A 20959-nucleotide genomic window follows, 5' to 3' on the forward strand; every position below is an offset into this window, starting at 1 on the left:
CCTCTCTTTCATTTGGTCTCTGGAACACAACTAACTTCTTTGCTTTTAACCTTTTCCCCTAGTTTAATCTTTAAAAATTCCTGTCTATGAAAAATTTCCACTTAGAACCATTCTTTAGAGTCTCAGTTTTAAATTGATATGTATGGTCTTCAATTTATTAATATTGAGTTCAGCTATCTTTTGAGAGTCCTTTAGTGAGCCAGACATTGCTAAATTGAGACTTGCTTCTAGGTTTTGAGAAACTCAATCTACTTGCACTTCGATCCTGGATTCTTGATTTCAAAGAATATTAACAATTAACTCTCTGCTACCCATCTGCATTTGTAGTATACTACATTCCTATTCTAATATTCCACTCCAGCGAGGCCTAATATATTTTCAGGTCTGTCTGTCATCTCCATCTCTTATGTGTAACCTAACTCTTAACATTTAAACCCAAGGTTGCAAATTCTCAGCCCTTAGGCAGAATGTGGATTATTAGACATAACTTCTTGGCCTTGGAGATGGCAATGGCAACCCACTCCATACTCTTGCCTGGAAAATCCCATGGACAGAGAAGCCTGGTAGGCTGCAGTCCATGGGTGGCTAAAGAGTCAGACACGACTGAGCGACTTCACTTTCACTTTTCACTTTTCATGCATTGGAGAAGGAAATGGCAACCTGCTCCAGTGTTCTTGCCTGGAGAATCGGGAGCCTGGTGGGTGGCCGTCTACGGGGTCGCACAGAGTCGGACACAACTAAAGCAACTTAGCAGCAGCAGCAGCTTCTTGGCCTTGCACAGTCTTTAACATTTTCAGAATAGTTACACAAAATCCAAATGTTACTTTCTGTTGAAGAACTGGAACACCTGGCAACACTGTGTTCTCATTTCTGCATGTCAGCAATCAGCTGGACCTGCCTAGGTACTTGTCCCCCTTAAATAGAATGGGTATTTTTTTGTCGTTTGCCTCAATCAGGCCCCAGTAAGTGCACTTCCATTTGTTTCCACTTTATACTAGCCCCTATAAACAATTGATCTTCTAATCCCCATTCTGAGTCTTTCTTCTTCAGTCCATACTTGGAAACTGACCTCCTAAGTGCTCAAAGATTGCTTATTTTAGGAATGTATTACCTTGAGGTGCAGTTCTAGATGCTGATAATACATGTAGAGTAGGGAGTGTTCAGTTAACTTTCTCAGTAGTTTCCCATTGCTTACAAGCGTGTGTCAGCTTGCCTAGAATCCTAGTCACTAATTCCTATGTATATATGAGTGTGTTGCATATCCCTTTCCTTAGATTTTGGTCTTGTTGAAGGCAGTTAGCTTCCATCTCTTCCTTCTAATCAGACAACCAAGTATTTTTCTTTATTACCTACTGTGTTTCAAGGGGTGTTGGTTTAGTTGCTAAGTTGTGTCTGATTCTTTGCGACCCCATGGACTGTAGCCCGCCAGGCTCCTCTGTCCATGAGATTTTCCAGGCAAAAATACTGGAGAGGGTTGCCATTTCCTTCTCCAAGAGATCCGCCTGACCCAGAGATGGAACCCTCATCTCCTGCTTGGCAGGTGGCTTCTTTGCCACTGAGCTACCTGTTTCAGGTACTCTTAACTTTACATGGAGAATTATGTGCTCAGAGTGTTAACGGTATCTTTTTGAAATTGAGGAGAAACATCACTGACTTTTTTTTTGCCCTCAATAGAAGGTTCAGTTTATTTGTAACATTGGATCAGTTCAGTTCAGTCCAGTCGCTCAGTCCTGTCCGACTCTTTGCGACCCCATGAATCGCAGCATGCCTCCCTGTCCATCACCAACTCCCGGAGTTCACTCAGACTCACGTCCGTCGAGTCAGTGATGCCATCCAGCCATCTCATCCTCTGTCGTCCCCTTCTCCTCCTGCCCCCAATCCCTCCCAGCATCAGAGTCTTTTCCAGTGAGTCAACTCTTTGCATGTGGTGGCCAAAGTATTGGAGTTTCAGCTTTAGCATCAGTCCTTCCAGTGAACACCCAGGACTGATCTCTTTACCTTTAGGCCACTTCAAATCTGCTGCTCCTTGCTCCCTTTTTAATTTATATTATACAGAAAGGAGAACTGCTACACATGTCACATTTCCGTGATTCAGAGATGTCATTAATTGTAAGATTCACTGTTGCTTTCTAGAACTGTTTTGTTTTTTTTGAGAAAAGTGCATAGAGAAATGGCATTGATTTGTAAGTATCACCCTGATTTCAGAAACATTAAAATGATCATGTTAGAGTTAAGAAAATACAGTATATGAATGTGACCCAGATTAAATTCCTTCCAAAGTCTTCTTTTCCGGTTTCATAATTTTTAGTTGCAAAATCCTTTTTGCTTGTTCTCTGTGTTTCCTGTTACTTGTTTTTGCTAACGTCTTTGTCCAAATTCATCTTACCTCTCTTTCATTTGGTCTCTGGAACACAACTAACTTCTTTGCTTTTAACCTTTTCCCCTAGTTTAATCTTTAAACATTCCTGTCTATGAAAAATTTCCACTTAGAACCATTCTTTAGAGTCTCAGTTTTAAATTGATATGTATGGTCTTCAATTTATTAATATTGAGTTCAGCTATCTTTTGAGAGTCCTTTAGTGAGCCAGACATTGCTAAATTGAGACTTGCTTCTAGGTTTTGAGAAACTCAATCTACTTGCACTTCGATCCTGGATTCTTGATTTCAAAGAATATTAACAATTAACTCTCTGCTACCCATCTGCATTTGTAGTATACTACATTCCTATTCTAATATTCCACTCCAGCGAGGCCTAATATATTTTCAGGTCTGTCTGTCATCTCCATCTCTTATGTGTAACCTAACTCTTAACATTTAAACCCAAGGTTGCAAATTCTCAGCCCTTAGGCAGAATGTGGATTATTAGACATAACTTCTTGGCCTTGGAGATGGCAATGGCAACCCACTCCATACTCTTGCCTGGAAAATCCCATGGACAGAGGAGCCTGGTAGGCTGCAGTCCATGGGTGGCTAAAGAGTCAGACACGACTGAGCGACTTCACTTTCACTTTTCACTTTTCATGCATTGGAGAAGGAAATGGCAACCTGCTCCAGTGTTCTTGCCTGGAGAATCGGGAGCCTGGTGGGTGGCCGTCTACGGGGTCGCACAGAGTCGGACACAACTAAAGCAACTTAGCAGCAGCAGCAGCTTCTTGGCCTTGCACAGTCTTTAACATTTTCAGAATAGTTACACAAAATCCAAATGTTACTTTCTGTTGAAGAACTGGAACACCTGGCAACACTGTGTTCTCATTTCTGCATGTCAGCAATCAGCTGGACCTGCCTAGGTACTTGTCCCCCTTAAATAGAATGGGTATTTTTTTGTCGTTTGCCTCAATCAGGCCCCAGTAAGTGCACTTCCATTTGTTTCCACTTTATACTAGCCCCTATAAACAATTGATCTTCTAATCCCCATTCTGAGTCTTTCTTCTTCAGTCCATACTTGGAAACTGACCTCCTAAGTGCTCAAAGATTGCTTATTTTAGGAATGTATTACCTTGAGGTGCAGTTCTAGATGCTGATAATACATGTAGAGTAGGGAGTGTTCAGTTAACTTTCTCAGTAGTTTCCCATTGCTTACAAGCGTGTGTCAGCTTGCCTAGAATCCTAGTCACTAATTCCTATGTATATATGAGTGTGTTGCATATCCCTTTCCTTAGATTTTGGTCTTGTTGAAGGCAGTTAGCTTCCATCTCTTCCTTCTAATCAGACAACCAAGTATTTTTCTTTATTACCTACTGTGTTTCAAGGGGTGTTGGTTTAGTTGCTAAGTTGTGTCTGATTCTTTGCGACCCCATGGACTGTAGCCCGCCAGGCTCCTCTGTCCATGAGATTTTCCAGGCAAAAATACTGGAGAGGGTTGCCATTTCCTTCTCCAAGAGATCCGCCTGACCCAGAGATGGAACCCTCATCTCCTGCTTGGCAGGTGGCTTCTTTGCCACTGAGCTACCTGTTTCAGGTACTCTTAACTTTACATGGAGAATTATGTGCTCAGAGTGTTAACGGTATCTTTTTGAAATTGAGGAGAAACATCACTGACTTTTTTTTGCCCTCAATAGAAGGTTCAGTTTATTTGTAACATTGGATCAGTTCAGTTCAGTCCAGTCGCTCAGTCCTGTCCGACTCTTTGCGACCCCATGAATCGCAGCATGCCTCCCTGTCCATCACCAACTCCCGGAGTTCACTCAGACTCACGTCCGTCGAGTCAGTGATGCCATCTAGCCATCTCATCCTCTGTCGTCCCCTTCTCCTCCTGCCCCCAATCCCTCCCAGCATCAGAGTCTTTTCCAGTGAGTCAACTCTTCGCGTGAGGTCGTTAAAGTACTGGAGTTTCAACTTTAGCATCATTCCTTCCAAAGAAATCCCAGGGTTGATCTCCTTCTGAATGGGCTGGTTGGATCTCCTTGCAGTCCAAGGGATTCTCAAGAGTCTTCACCAACACCACAGTTCAAAAGCATCAATTCTTCAGTGCTCAGCCTTCTTCACAATCCAACTCACACATCCATACATGACCACAGGAAAAACCATAGCCTTGACTAGAAGGACCTTAGTCGACAAAGTAATGTCTCTGCTTTTGAATATGCTATCTAGGTTGGTCATAACTTTTCTTTCAAGGAGTAAGCGTCTTTTAATTTCATTGCTACAGTCACCATCTGCAGTGATTTTGGATAGTATAGTGTTTAAGAAGTTGCTTTATGTGCTGCAACATATTTTTTGACGGCAGGTTTATTATGCTTTCATCTGGCTCTGTGTGTAGCAACCACTAAAGATATACAAAAGTTTTGTTAGGAGATTGAAATGATAGACCCGAACTATTTTTCTTTTCATTTTTATCCTTTAAAGTATCACTGAATTCTGTGCACTGATATTCATAGGCACTAAACAGTTGGAGAGAACAGGAGGGATTTTCCATTTCCTTTCTTCTACTTAAGGCAGAAAAAACATTCACTCAGGTGCTGTGCTGCTCTTCATCTGTACATAGGCATGAGCACTTCCCAAAGACTCCAGTGCCACATTTACCCCTGAGTGACTACTCCCCATGCACACATTTATCTTGAGAGCTACCCCAGGATGTGCTGAGATTCAGTTCAACAGAATCCTAGTCTTAACTGTTCCATTTTATCCAGTTGGAATACCTCAGGAAGTGTGTTTGCGATGATAAAAATGGCTAGGGAGCAGTTTAAGGGTAAGTGAAGGAGTAAAGTGGGGTTAGGATGGCTGTCCTTTTGTCTTTCTCCTATAGCTTCTTTCTTCCTTGTAAATGTTCATTGGACTTTTTAACTGTCAATTTTATCCATGTGTGCCTTTCTACTTGGCTTGTGGGTACCTGTGTATGTGTGTGTGTATGTATGTACAGGTACTAGGATTAACCAGGAATAAGCTATTAATTTGCTGGGCTTGTATTACGTAGTTTCTCTACATAAATTTTGTTGCCATCCAGAGGGCTCTTTTTTAAAGAACTACTGAAACATTTCTTAGGACTTTTTTGGTGAATTTAATCATAAAATTAGTGTGTGTATGTGTTTATAAAGAGGTAGCTCTGCTAACAAGGCTGATAGTCTATTTGTGTTTGTTCTCTACTTTGATCAACAGTTTAGCTGCTCTTTCACCCAGACCTATGCTTCAGACTTCCTTCTTGCTGTCATAGCTCTCTATAAAGTAACTTCATTGAAAATCAGCTGTCTCAACTCTGAAAGAGTACTCTTTGAAGGCATTTCATACATAGTTTTCTGATACCCAAAGGAGAAGGGTGTGGTGGAACATAGGGAAATGACAACCTTACTAAAACAGCAAGGCCTATTTCTGGCAAAAAGCAAAGAAGAAAAAACCCCAGGATGTCCAAATAATTCCCAATGGAAAGTGATATTTACAAATGTAATCCTGTCTTAGCACAGTGAAAGGCCACCTTTTTTGGAAATGTATCCTGCAAAGATGGTATTACCAATGCAGTTTATAGCACTGGGAGAGGAAAGCTGTCTAGGATCAAGGACAGCCAACTCTGAACTGAGGCTAAAGTAGAAACTCTTTGAGAAATATCAGCAGTCCTTGATGTGAAAAGATCTGTGGGATTTCCTGCATTTAGAACCTGTGCTTTCTTATTACAGTGGTTAAAGTTGTAAATATTTCTTAAAAATAGTTGAAAAAAAAATAACCTTAGTAGAATATTCCAGGTAATGTGGTATAGACTTGTTAATGAAAAGAAAATATTACTCTGCTGGAAGATAGAGTCCTAAAGTCTGAGTTTAGCAGTGTTTTATCACTGGGTGACTTTCTTCTTGATGGCATTTCTTTCTCAAGTTCCCTGAACTTGGGGCAGTTTTCAAGTTTGTAATTCCAAGACTTCAGCATTATTTTGTAAATACATTCTGGACACTGCTGAGAGACTGACATCCAGTATCTTCTTTCCACTTGCTCTTGTGCTTGCTGATTTGTCATTCCAGGGTGTGGACAGACCCCTAAGCTGAAGGTCTCCCAGAGGAGGATGCCAAAGCTCCATGCGTCACTCTCAGAACGATATCTCCCATAATTGAGAGCTTCTGGTGCTGTCCATTTAATGGGAATCTGCTTTAAATCAGAAGATGAATACACACCACCATCCTCTTGACGAGACATTCCAAAGTCACTGGTTTTCAGAACATTATTTTCACCTCCAAGCAGTTTCTTGCAGCAAGGTCCCTGTGTATACAATTTTTACCTGAGATTTGCCATCCAGAAGCAGCATCTAATAAAAATGTCACTGTTTTAGGTCATCCTTCTTTCTCAGAAAGGAGAGGAAATCACGTCCTGGAACAAGTCCCTTAATTTTGTAGATAGGCTGTATTTGTGTGCTAACGTTTATGAATTTTACAATATTGGTATGATTATATTGCTTGAGGATTTTGGCTTCTTGTAAAAATTTTAATTTCAGTTCCTGGGAAAGATCATCTTCACATGTTCTAACAGGGATACCAATTTTATGTTTTAATGTACCCCTAAATGTGTCATCAAAATTTCCCTTGCCCAGTAATTATGACAGCTTTGTGATTGAGATGGAGAAGGCAGTGGCAACCTACTCCAATACTCTTGCCTGGAAAACCCCATGGACGGAGGAGCCTGGTGGGCTGCAGTTCATAGGGTCGCTAAGAGTCGGACACAACTGAGCAACTTCACTTTCACTTTTCATTTTCATGCATTGGAGAAGAAAATGGCAACCCACTCCAGTGTTCTTGACTGGAGAATCCCAGGGATGGGGGAGCCTGGTGGGCTGCCGTCTGTGGGGTCGCACAGAGTCTGACACGACTGAAGCAACTTAGCAGCAGCAGCAGCATGATTGAGAACCCATTTCTTATACTGATACCATGATACTCTTTATTGTAACATGGACTTTTTTGGCAGTTAAAAAAATGAGTTAAATTCACATAAAATAAAATTTGCCAACGTGGTTTTTAATATATCACTATGTTGTAACTATCACCATTAATTCCAGAACATCTGCATCATCCCCGAAAGAGACCCCATACCTGTTAGAGTCACTCCCAGTTCTCTCTTTCCCCTCCCCTTGGAAGTAACTAAAGTATTTTCTTTTTGGATTTGCCTATTTTGGACATTTCATAAAAATGAAATCATTCTATATGTGGCCTTTTGTGTCTGGCTTCTTTTACTTAGCATCATGTTTTCAAGATTCATCCATGTTGTAGCATGTATAAGAGCTTCATTTCTTTTTATAAGTGAATATTATTCCATTGTATGAATTTGTACCACATTTTGTTTATCCATTCATCAGTGATGAACAGGAACAACGATTTTTAAGTATTAAAGTTAATTGTAAGTTCAACATATGTGTATCTATAGTTATAATTGGTAATGTCAAGATTATACATGATGTGAACAGAATGCTGTATAGAAATGATATGTAAATTATTATCAGCATTTCATGCAAGTGTGATGATTTTCTAAGACCCTTCTAGCTCTGATTTTATGAAATGTGTGAATGTAGTATTTCATCAATAAAATTTAATGCCTTAAGCATTAATTTAAAATTTGAATGAGAACAATGTTAGGCAGATAACTTATTTGCCACATGTTGTAATAATTGTTTTGATTTATTTCAAATATGCAGTATTTGAAAAATGTCAATACATAAAGGAAACGAGTATAATTAAGTCAATATATTTTTAAAGCAATTTTTATAATTTAGGAGACATTGCATCTTAATATAAGTAACTATTAAAACCATGTCCTCATGAAAAAATGTGATGTCATTTTTCTTTTTATTGATCATGTAAAATTGGTTCCTTTTCATTGCTATGTGTTGTTTACTTTTGACAAGCTATTGCTTGTCCCAGTGGAATGTTTTACTTGTTTCTATTTCATTTTTTCCTTCCTCCCTTCCCTCATTCCCCTTTTTCCTCTCTCTGATAAAATACAAGTTATCATAGTATGCCAAGTAGGCAATAAGAAATACACAAATATTTTATCCTTATCTAGTGACTTAATTCAAGCATTGGTTATTCACAGAACTCATTGATTTTCTTTCTTAAATCTTCCTTCTCTTTTTTCTTCCTTCTTCCTTTTCTCCTTCCTTCTCCTTTCATCTGTCCCTCCTCCGCCTTCCATCCGTCACCTCTCTCACCCTCCTTCCTTTCTTATCTATCAATATAATCACTTTGTTTCTTTCAGGTGAGATTGGAATGAATTGTTCAGCTGTGACCAGAAATTTATTTTCCTGAGTAGATTGCCAAGAATTATGAATGAAGAGGGCCCATTTGCATCTCCTTAAATTATTCAGTTATCTGCTTTATTGCTCCATGCCGAAAACTTAAAATTGTTGAGTTGTGCATTACTGTATTTAACTTGTTGCTTAGTTTTACATGTTTATTTTCAGTAAATGGCTGAAAGTGTTAACTGTTTCATATTTTTAGCACAATGTGCTGCATACAGTTTCCAACAAGCAAATAAGGTTACATATGTACAGAATTTCACTTTAGAGTAACTAAATATTGCCTGGGTTTATTTTTTTTTCAATATTAAATGCTTCCTTTTTATTGTTTGAAATGGAAAATAAACAATTATTGAACCATTTTGAATTTACCTCATTTAAAAACTCAATTTTAACTTATTATTTGGCCTGTTTTATATTTAGTCAGTAAAAAAACAAAGTGGGAGCAGTGTCTTATGCAATGCTTAGGAATCATTTTATATAGTTCGTGTACGACATTAAAACATGTTTGGAAAAAAAAAGTACCAGCGCTCACTTGTCCCTTGCCATTTTTTCTTGTAATTATGTTAGAAAAATCAAGGGGTTGGGGGGAATAAAAATATGTTTTAATTCTACAGTCAGAGAAGCTTTGTATTGTTGAACTTTCATCTGGAAAAGTTTCACAGTGACATTTTTAAAAGGAAATTTTTTTATCTATTGAATTCTACCCATGTAACCTTTTTTTCTAAATAAACAATAGTTTTCTCAAATGATTGTATATCATTGTGTATATTGTTGCTTATTCAAAAGAACTTAGCTAAGATTCCTAGCCCTTTTCTTCTTATTTGTGTCTTAGTCCATGGACCACAATGTTTCCAAATGACAGACATCTTATCCAATAATATGTGAAAATCCTATTTTCTTTCCTCTGCACCTGGGGTAGAAAGTGGGCTGAAATCATGCCCAGACTTATTCATTTACTCTTCAGTTTCTTGAACCCCAATGATACCTATGCAAATTAATTTTTTTGTAGAGAATGACAGTAAAGGGTTTGATTTTTAAAAGGATTGAGACATGCTAAGTATATTTTAGAATTGGCAAAGGAATATAAATCTCAATCCCCCATTTCAGGTAATTATAATTTGCAAATTGATGAGCACAGTGATTATTGTAGAGTGATCCACTCAATGGCTGTTGAGCACCTATAATGTGCCTGGCATTTTAAAAAAAAAGATACATTGTTAGAATGATTATGCCAGTGAGAAAATAACAGTGGTTCACCTCAAAATCATTTGTTTGAAACATATCAGGGAAAAGCTTTCCAGTAGTTATGTTGCATTGGCATTTTAAAGATTTCATGATTGTGAAAATTTGCCAGAACTTAGCATCAGAATCTCTTTTCTGTGTTCTCCAGTTTATTGAACATAGGTAACCTTTGCTTTTTCGCTCTTGGCCTTGCTAGAAATGCATTGAGGATGAAAAATACTAATTTTGAACTTAATTGTCCAGAAATTTATGTTGCAAGAAGAAAATCTGTATTTGATAGCTATTTTAAGGCCCCTCTGTTCTACAGACAAAGAAGTATTAAGACCTAACTCCTATGTCTACAGTGTTTCCAATTCTAACTTGAGAGATAAAGGCCAATTGAGTGCTGTTGGGGGTCAGCAAACTTTCTGTAAGGAGCCAACTAGTAAATATTTGAGACTTTGTGGGTTTAAATTAACCCATTTGGAACTCCTCAGCTCAGCATTATAGTATGAAAGCAGCCATAGATGGTATGTAAATAAATGAGCATGATGGAGTTCCAGTAAAATTTTATTTTCAAAAACCTGCTGCAGAGAATCCTATGGAAGATTTATTCAAAAAATATTTGAGTACTTATTATGCACCAGAGGTACAGCCTTGAGGAAAACAGTTTCTGCCTTCATGGAACTTCTATTCTATTAGGTTGGTGAAAAAGTAATTGCGGTTTTGGACCCTGAATTTTAAATCATTATAACTAGGCTCAAACACATCTTTGTTAGTCAAAATAGAAACCATTACAATCACATTTTTGCCAATGAGAAATGTTTGTTTATTCCTATAGCATACAAATCCATGCTTCAGGATTCAACAGCTATTTTCTGCCTCCTGCTGGTTGTGGAAGTGTTTTCCCTGCAAAAAGTTGTCGAATTACTTGAAGAAGTGGTAGTTTGTTGGCGAGAGGTCAGGTGAATATGGCAGATGAGACAAAACTTCTTAGCCCAATTTGTCCAATTTTTGAACCATTGGTTGTGTGCCCTGCATTCTGTTGACCAGTGCCAGCTGTAGGCATTGCAATTTTCAGTGCATCTCATCGATTTGCTGAGCATACTTCTCATATGTAATGGTTTCACTGGGGTTCAAAAAGCTGTAGTGGATCAGACTAGCAGCAGACCACCAAAAAGTGACCATGAGTTTTTTTGGTGCAAGTTTGGCTTTGGGAAATGCTTTAGAGTTTCTTCGTCCAACCACTGAGCTGCTCATCACTGGTTGTCATATAAAATCCTCTTTTTGTCACACATCACAATCCAAGAAATGGTTCACTGATGTGTAGAATAAGAGGAGACACTCCAAAATGATGCTTTTTTTGATTTGTCATCAGCTCATGAGGCACCCACTTATCAAGCTTTTTCACCCTTCAGGTTTGCTTCAAATGCTGAACAACTGTAGAATGGTTGACATTGAGGTTATTGGGCAACTCTTGAGTAGTTGTAAGAGGATCATTTTTGATGATGGCACTCAACTGTTGGCAACTTCCGATGGCCAGCCACTATGCTCCTCATCTTTAAGACTCTTGTCTCCTTTGCACAACTTCTTGAACTACCACTGCACTGTACGTTCATGAGCAGTTCGTGGGCCAAATGCCTTGATGTTATGAATTGTCTCCTTTATGACCTGTTTTGAATTCAAATAAGAAAAATCACTCGAATTTGCTCTATGTCTAACATCATTTCCCTAGTCTAAAATATATGTAAAATACACAGCAAGTAATGTCATTAGCGAAAAACATAAAGCAAGAAACATGCATTGAAATGTATAACATAACCAAAATTATTTAAGAATGTATCCCAGTATTGAACAGCAAAGTTCAACAATGCAAAGTGGAGGCAAACAAACGGGGGGGGGGGGCAAAAAACCCAGGTAAGGAGATCATGAACTCCTTATTACCAAATTCAGACTTAAATTGAAGAAAGTAGGGAAAACCGCTAGACCATTCAGGTATGAGCTAAATCAAATCCCTTATGATTATACAGTGGAAGTGAGAAATAGATTGAAGGGCCTAGATCTGATAGATAGAGTGCCTGATGAACTATGGAATGAGGTTCGTGACATTGTACAGGAGATGGATCAAGACCATCCCCATGGAAAAGAAATCCAAAAAAGCAAAATGGCTGTCGGGGGAGGCCTTACAAATAGCTGTGAAAAGAAGAGAGGCAAAAAGCAAAGGAGAAAAGGAAAGATATAAGCATCTGAATGCAGAGTTCCAAAGAATAGCAAGAAGAGATAAGAAAGCCTTCCTCAGTGATCAATGCAAAGAAATAGAGGAAAACAACAGAATGGGAAAGACTAGAGATCTCTTCAAGAAAATTAGAGAAACCAAGGGAACATTTCATGCAAGGATGGGCTCGATAAAGGACAGAAATGGTATGGACCTAACAGAAGCAGAAGATATTAAGAAGAGGTGGCAAGAATACACAGAAGAACTGTACAAAAAAGATCTCCATGACCTGGATAATCACGATGGTGTGATCACTCACGTAGAGCCAGACATCCTGGAATGTGAAGTCAAGTGGGCCTTAGAAAGCATCACTACAAACAAAGCTAGTGGAGGTGATGGAATTCCCGTAGAGCTGTTTCAAATCGTGAAAGATGATGCTGTGAAAGTGATGCACTCAATATGCCAGCAAATTTGGAAAACGCAGCAGTGGCCACAGGACTGGAAAAGGTCAGTTTTCATTCCAATCTGAAAGAAAGGCAATGCCAAAGAATGCTCAAACTACCGCACAATTGCACTCATCTCACCTGCTAGTAAAGTAATGCTCAAAATTCTCCAAGCCAGGCTTCAGCAATACGTGAACTGTGAACTCCCTGATGTTCGAGCTGGTTTTAGAAAAGGCAGAGGAATCAGAGATCAAATTGCCAACATCCGTTGGATCATGGAAAAAGCAAGAGAGTTCCAGAAAAACATCTATTTCTGCTTTATTGACTATGCCAAAGCCTTTGACTGTGTGGATCACAATAAACTGTGGAAAATTCTGAAAGAGATGGGAATACCAGACCACCTGACCTGCCTCTTGAGAAATCTATATGTAGGTCAGGAAGCAACATTTAGAACTGGACTTGGAACAACAGACTGGTTCCAAATAGGAAAAGGAGTGCATCAAGGCTGTATATTGTCACCCTGCTTATTTAACTTAGATGCAGAGTGGATCATGAGAAATGCTGGACTGGAAGAAACACAAGCTGGAATCAAGATTGCCTGGAGAAATATCAATAACCTCAGATATGCAGATGATGCCACCCTTATGGCAGAAAGTGAAGAGGAACTAAAAAGCCTCTTGATGAAAGTGAAAGAGGAGAGTGAAAAAGTTGGCTTAAAGCTCAACCTTCAGAAAATGAAGATCATGGCATCTGGTCCCATCACTTTATGGGAAATAGATGGGGAAACAGTGGAAAAGTATCAGACTTTATTTTTTTGGGCTCCAAAATCACTGCAGATGGTGACTGCAGCCATGAAATTAAAAGACGCTTACTCCTTGGAAGGAAAGTTATGACCAACCTAGATAGCATATTCAAAAGCAGAGACATTACTTTGCCAACTATGGTCCATCTAGTCAAGGGTATGATTTTCCCAGTGGTCATGTATGGATATGAGAGTTGGACTGTGAAGGAGGCTGAGCACTAAAGAATTGATGCTTTTGAACTGTGGTGTTGGAGAAGACTCTTGAGAGTCCCTTGGACTGCAAGGAAATCCAACCAGTCCATTCTGAAGGAGATCAGCCCTGGGATTTCTTTGGAAGGAATGATGCTAAAGCTGAAGCTCCAGTACTTTAGCCACCTGATGTGAAGAGTTGACTCATTGGAAAAGACTCTGATGCTGGGAGGGATTGGGGGCAGGAGGAGAAGGGGACGACAGAGGATGAGATGGCTGGATGGCATCACTGACTTGATGGACGTGAGTCTGAGTGAACTCTGGGAGTTGGTGATGGGCAGGGAGGCCTGGCGTGCTGTGATTCATGGGGTTCCAAAGAGTCGGACACGACTGAGCGACTGAACTGAACTGAAGGAGATTGGATGAGGCAGGACTTACTCCTCTACATAACAGTGATCATGTGGAATGAAGATGTACAAAGCAGGATATTCTGAGGTGGTTATTGCTGTATGACTTTTATTACTACATAATGTGAGCAGGAGCTATCCCTAATCTCTCATCTATCTTTGAACCTTTTACATGAGAATCATATAATATGCAGGATTTCTCAGGACCTAGGCTGTAAGCTCTAGTGGTTGTTAACTTTAGGTTCATAAATGGAATTGAAGGATATCTATGGGCTCTCCAGAAATTGAATGCAATTTGTGGTATGTGCATTTTCTTGGGTTGGTAACTTGCCCCTGAGTCTCTAAAAGATGGATTCAAGATGGCAGTTTTGTTTTTTTGGGTCTTTCTAAAGAACTCTAAAAAGCCTCTATACCCAACCAATCCTGAATCCATCTTAAGTTGATCTTAACTTGGAAGATGGCCATCCATTCATCTGTATTGTCTTAAGTGGTAATGGCAAAAGTTAAAACATCTTGCCCTGTCAAATTATCTACAGGCTATCTGCAGTTTATTGTTGGAAAGTCACTTGTCAGTGGAATAGAGCCATTTTCTATTTCAAGGAGACGCTTTAACCAAGTATGAGTGGAAATCACAGCATTCTTTTTTTTTTTTTCCAATAATTATTGCAACTGTTTTATTTCTTGAGTTTCCCTGATAGCTCAGTTGGTAAAGAATCCACCTGCAATGCAGGAGACCCCAGTTAGATTCCTGGTTCGGGAAGATTCCCTGGAAAAGGGATAGACTACGCACTCCAGTATTCTTGGCCTTCCCTTGCAGCTCAGCTGGCAAAGAATCCACCTGCAATGCGGGAGACCTGGGTTCGATATTATTCTAACCGAACCTGGGTTTGGTTTTATTTCTACTCTACCATGTTTCAAGAAGGATTTATGAAAAAAAGCATGCAGTACAATATTTTAATCAAATTTGGGGTGAAAATAATACCCCAAGTGAAGCCAACACCCCAAAATGTTGTGTACACTTGATTCATGAATTGGCTCTGAAAAACTTGGCAGGCCACACAGAGAATTTAATGTGGTCAGTTAGAGAAATTGCAGTGTCTATCATATAAAAAGCCAGTCCTGGTGGAGAATAACATTTTCTGACAGTTAAACCTAAAGGAGCTTCTCTTTTGTATTCTCGTAAAGAAACGGCCTTGTCTTTTTAATAAATGAAATGAAGGGATTGTATCTTGTAATAGCCCTGAATGTTAGCTGATGGGCAACAGCTCAGCTCAGCTCATTCAAATGAAGGCTATTTCTACAATGACACCAAAATACGTATCTCAGGCACCTAGGTCTCTGATGCTTTGGTTTAGTCCAGGAAATCAATTTTGAATATTTGAGACCAGGTTCTTAGACTGGGATTGATGGTGGCCTTACTTTTTATAAGCATGTTTGTAAAAATCAGAAAACTCATGTTATCCTTGTTTGATTCTCATGATCCAAGTAGCATAAGATCTCATTAGTTTAAAAGCTGTGCCTGGCCTTTGTTTTGTTTACATTTTTGTGGATACTGATCTCTAAAGACTGCCTCTTGGGTAGAATGAAGCTTTTAATATTACAGCCATTTAATATTCTATCTTACTGCTTATCAGAAAAAAGTTTAAATGTTTAATTTTTTCAATTGAAAATTTTAATAACATTTCTAGAGGTCCTGTCAGGGGCAAAGAGACTTTATTTGTTCTAGAGCTGAGAATAAATGAAGGATTTCTTTAAAAGATGCTAATTCATGCTAATTTGATACAGATTTTGTTGGAGTTATAAACACAAATTGACATGATAATTGAGAATAACAATAGGAGGATATTGGAGGATAGTGGAAATATTGAATATAATGACCATTTCTACATGGGTCAGGCTAACAAAAGTTAAATTCCTTTGATGTGTTGTTAAATGGAGTTTTTTTGTTTGTTTGTTTTCAGTTGTGCTGGGCCTTTGTTGCTCCGCGTGGGTTTTCTCTAGTTGTGGTGGTGAGCGGTGGCTACTCTTCTTTGTGGTAAATAGGCTTCTCATTCTGGTGGCTTCTCTCGTGGAGCACAGGCTCTGGGCAGACGGGCTTCAGTAGTTGTGGCACACAGGCTTAGTTGCTCCACGGCATGTGGAATCTTCCTGGACCAGGCATCAAACCCATGTCTCCTGCATTGGTAGGCGGATTCTCATCCACTGTACCACCAGGAAGTCCTGGAGGTATTTAATGGAGAAAGGAAAGAGGAGATTTTGACTGAGTACAGAGCATATAAACGTGAGAAATGCATCTTTGCAAATGAGAAATAGCCTTCCTTTAAGGGATAGGAGCTAGAAAATGACCTGTTAGTTTAACTTAGACGACCTCTGATTTTTGTCAGATGACAGATGTCCTTGGACTTGAGTATCAGACTGATAAAGAGCTATTACCCCTGTCCTCATGAAACTTGAACCAGAATGATATATTGTACTATATTCAAGGCTTTTATGATCTTTATTTCAGTGCAGTGTGTAGTGGTACTTACCTTCTAGTTACATTTCAGCATTATTAAAGAACATTTATAAATTGTAATTAGATATACCACTGCTAGGTACTATTATGCAGGCACCTTTTGTGCTTTCCAGGATAATTCATCCAAGAAGTCACTAATACAGACAAAAGATTGTGCTTATGAGATAGACAAGCAGGAAATGTAAAATGAGTAATATATACATATCACATGTTATCTGAGGTCCAATTACATTTTGAGATGATGGTGAGTAATGAGGGTAAGAATGACCTCAGACTATGTGATTTGGGAAGTCACAACCTTTTCTCAAAAGGTTGATCTGGGAAGACTTTATGAAGGATTTAGATGTTCAGGAAGCCAACCTATTTCAATTCAGACCTAGAGGGTGTAGGTCTTTTTGGATCTGGTTCCACCCTAAGTTGGCACTGGAGGAGAGAGTGTCTCCAGAAGAGATTGAGAATTCAGACTCATTTGGGTGCAGTGCAGAATCCCTGCGGAGGTAATGGCAACCCACTCCAGTACTCTTGCCTGGAAAATCCCATGGATGGAGGAGCCTGGTAGGCTGCAGTACGTAGGGTTGCTACGAGTCAGACATGACTGAGGGACTTCCCTTTCAATTTTCACTTTCCTGCATTGGAGAAGGAAATGGCAACCCACTCCAGTGTTCTTGTCTGGAGAAACCCAGGGATGGGGGAGCCTGGTGGGCTGCCGTCCATGGGGTCACACAGAGTTGGACACGACTGAAGCGACTTAGCAGCAGCAGAATCCCTCACGCCAACCTGTTATCAATACTAGCATGGGATTGGATCATACCTCTTTACCTCTTTATATACTGTTTCCTGCTTCCTGTTTCAGTCTTTTTTCATGACTAACCCTGATGTCACCAATCTTTTTATCACCTTAACCAGTTTTAATCATATTTTTTATATCATCACAGATCACTGAAAAGTTATTGCCTCTGTGTCAAGATGATTTTCCTCCTCTCCTCTGAGTGAGGATGAGTTCCACTTAAACTTCCTCACCTGCTCTTCACAATGCCCTTTTTGTCCATGAATTAAATCTCACAATACATGTAAAAGCACGTAAAGAGGACCTAGTACATAGCAGGTCCTCGGTAACTGATAGCAGCTGTTATTAGTGGTAATATTTATACTAGGGGGGGTCAGCAGAATCAGAATTTATCAAAAATATTTGGAGGCACCCTGCACTCCAAATATACTAAATCAAAGTCTCTTGGAGTGTAGGCCTGGAGGAATGGTAAAGGCAGTTGCTCAGGTGATTATAATGTGTAGATGATATTTGGGAATTAACAGAATTTTACTAGCCTACAATCCCAAGCACCTGTGTTCTTACCTCAGTTAGGGACAGAACCAATCCAGAGGCTGTTGCTTGGGGAGAGAAATGTATTAGGCCCCAGGGAAAACCCATCGTTAGCAAGCCATATTTTAAAGTCAAAAGTAACAGCCTCTGTCCTGGGTTCAGCCAGCACATGCTGCTCTTGTTGACTCTAACACTCTTGCCTTCCCCAGCCTACCTTCACTTAGCTTCCTGGATCTAACCTCTTGTTAGCCTAGATGTGAATCATCAACAAACATCTACTACTAAGGTAAGTGGTTTGGAATTCAGACCTACTTTTGGTTTCGCTTATACCTTCTCCTTTAACTCTTACCTGCAGTGGTTCACTTTCTTATGATTGGAGTTGCATTTGGGCCTGGGTTTTGTCCTCTGTTCTTTACTTTTCCTTGCATCATATTCTGATGTTGGTGAGTGAGGCAGTTGTAGGAACATTTACTAATTCCATGCTATAACTTTCTCTTTAAGCATTGATCTAGCTGCATCTCACAAGGTTGATGTGTGGTATTTTCATTTTCCTACAGCTCAAAATATTACCACTAATAATATTAATATTGTTTTCTCTCGCGATTTATTCTTTGACCCATGTGTTATTTAGAAGTTTGTTGCTTCATTTCCAAATATTTGCAGATTTTCCGGATATCCTTCTGTTATTGATATATAGTCTAGTTGCAGTGTGGTCAAGCACTTCCTTTGATTTATTTAAATCCTCTTAAATTTATTGAGACTTGTTTTATGGCCCAGCAGCTGGCCTACCATGGTGACTATTCTGCATGCACTTGAAAAGATGGTGCATTCTGCTTTAGTTGGATGCAGTGTTCTATAAATGCCAATGAGGTCAAGTTAGTTGGTGGCATTCCAGATCTTCTGTGCCCTTGCGATTTTCTGTCTGCCTGGTCTGTCAATTACTGAGAGAGGTGTTTTGAAATTTACAAATATAACTGTGACAATTATTTCTTCTTTTAGTTTTGACCAGTATGATTAGGTGCATGCACACTTTCTTGGTGAATTGACCTCTTTATCAAAATGAATTACCCCCTGGTAATACTCTTCATTCTAAAACCTACTTTAAAATTAATACAGTTTCTGAAGGTTTCTTTTCTTTTGGCCACACCGTGCAGTCTGTGGGATCTTAGTTCCCCTACCAGGGATCAGACCCATGCTCCCTGCAGTGGAAACATGAAGTCCCACCAACTGGACTGCCAGTACACTTGATTGTACTTGCATGGTATATTTTTTCCATCCTTTTCCTTTATATTTGAAATGGGTTTTCTTGCTTTTTAATTCAATCCAATGACAGTCTCTGCCTTTTAATTCCAGTGTTTAGACAGTACATTTAATGTCATTATTGAATAGTTAAGTTAAAATCTGACTTCTTGCTATTTGTTTTCTATTTGTCCTGTTGTCTCATTTTTTTTTTTTTTACTTTTCCTCTGCCTTTTTTTAGATGAATTGTGCCTCTTTTTCTTCATTGGTAAAGTGAGGCTAATAATGAGAACCATTTCATAAGGTCGTCCTAAGGATTAAGTGAGTTCATTCATACAGTAGTCCTTGCCCCATATTTATGTAGAGCTCCCTAAATGGTTGTTTTTAAAATCTGAGGATGGAGATTTCCTAGGGATATCAACTCTCCAGAGGTTTTTGATTGTAGATCTGTTTTGTACATATGTAGGTGAAGTGGTTAGTTGTCTATTGTAAGTTTAAGTGGGCATTGAAAGGCCCTGATTCCAAAATATCACCCCTACTGGATAGCAGTGGTGTGTGAAATTCTCACAATTAAGTACTTTACAAGCACTTCTGGAGTTGTGCCTATTCATTAAACTGAGGCATTGTGGGAGAGGGCAGTCAGTTTTCTCACTAGCACTGAAGCACAAATGACTTCTGATGATAGTACCTCATACTCTCATCTTACCTAGGAAAGCACTGAGAGATTTTACCTGGGCAAAAGTCAGAGAAAGGGACATGGCCTGATCCTGGGAGAGTGCCACAGCACGTTGGCTACTTGAAGGTAAAAGGACAGGTAGGAAAGGTGCCAAAAAGGACCTAGCTCACTTGGTGGTTTTGCCTTAGGCATATTTGTGAAGTTAAGCTTCTGGGTTTTGTACTTGTTTGTTTCCTTCAGTTTCACTGTAGGAATATGACACAGTTGATATTGTGTGATTCTTGCAATAGTTAACTTGGTCATATTTTACAGTTCATCTCTCATCATCTGTGTGTGCTCAGTCATGTCTGACTCTTTGTGACCCCCATGGACTGCAGCCAACCAGGGTCCTCTGCCCATGGAATTCTCCAGGCAAGAATACTGGAGTGTGGTGCCATTTCCTTCTCCAGGAGATCTTTCCTACCGAGGGATTGAACCTGGGTCTCTTGCATTGGCAAGCAGATGCTTTACTGTCTGAGCCACAAGGGAACAGTTCACTCGTCTCCAAAACATAAGGCCGCTAGTTTGGAAGTCTAAGTCATAGTGGGTTGGGGACAATTGTGCTTTTCCCTCTTAAATGAGGATTTGTTTGGTTCCTGTGAACTCTTCAACAGTGTTGTGGAATATGAGCACCACAAGTAGAGACTATTTAATACCAGCACCTAACTTTATGGCAAATAGATGGGGAAACAGTGGAAACAGTGGCTGACTTTATTTTTCTGGGCTCCAAAATCCCTGCGGATGGTGATTGCAGCCATGACATTAAAACACACTAACTCCTTGGAAGAAAAGCTATGACCAACCTAGACAGCATATTAAAGAGCAGAGACATTACTTTGCCAACAAAGGCCCATCTAGTCAACGGTATGGTTTTTCCAGCGGTCATGTGTGGATGTGAGAGTTGGACTGTGAAGAAAGCTGAGCACCGAAAAATTGATGCTTTTGAACTGTGGTGTTGGAGAAGACTCTTGAGAGTCCCTTGGACTGCCAGGAGATCCAACCAGTCCATCCTAAAGGAAATCAGTCCTGGGTGTTCATTGGAAGGACTGATGCTGAAGCTGAAACTCCAGTACTTTGGCCACCTGATTCGAAGAGCTGACTCATTTGAAAAGACCCTGATACTGGGAAAGATTGAGGGTAGGAGGAGAAGGGGATGACAGAAGATGAGGCGGTTGGATGGCATCACCAAAACAA

At 39.6% G+C, this 20959-nt stretch overlaps 1 protein-coding gene and 1 pseudogene across 1 annotated transcript in view; one reads left to right on the forward strand and one right to left on the reverse strand.

Annotated features, from left to right (window-relative positions):
* Positions 1-9390, forward strand: part of THOC2 (THO complex subunit 2) — a 135085-nt gene extending 125695 nt beyond the window's left edge. Inside the window, exon 39 of the mRNA XM_068962040.1 lies at positions 6441-9390. The gene's annotated coding sequence lies outside the window, so the exon portion shown is untranslated. The remainder of the gene's footprint in view (positions 1-6440) is intronic.
* Positions 6190-7006, reverse strand: LOC138071629 (tyrosine-protein kinase Fer pseudogene; annotated as a pseudogene).
* Positions 9391-20959: the final 11569 nt, after the last annotated feature.

This window comes from Capricornis sumatraensis, chromosome X (assembly GCF_032405125.1).
Source record: "Capricornis sumatraensis isolate serow.1 chromosome X, serow.2, whole genome shotgun sequence".
Taxonomy (NCBI): Eukaryota; Metazoa; Chordata; class Mammalia; order Artiodactyla; family Bovidae; genus Capricornis; species Capricornis sumatraensis.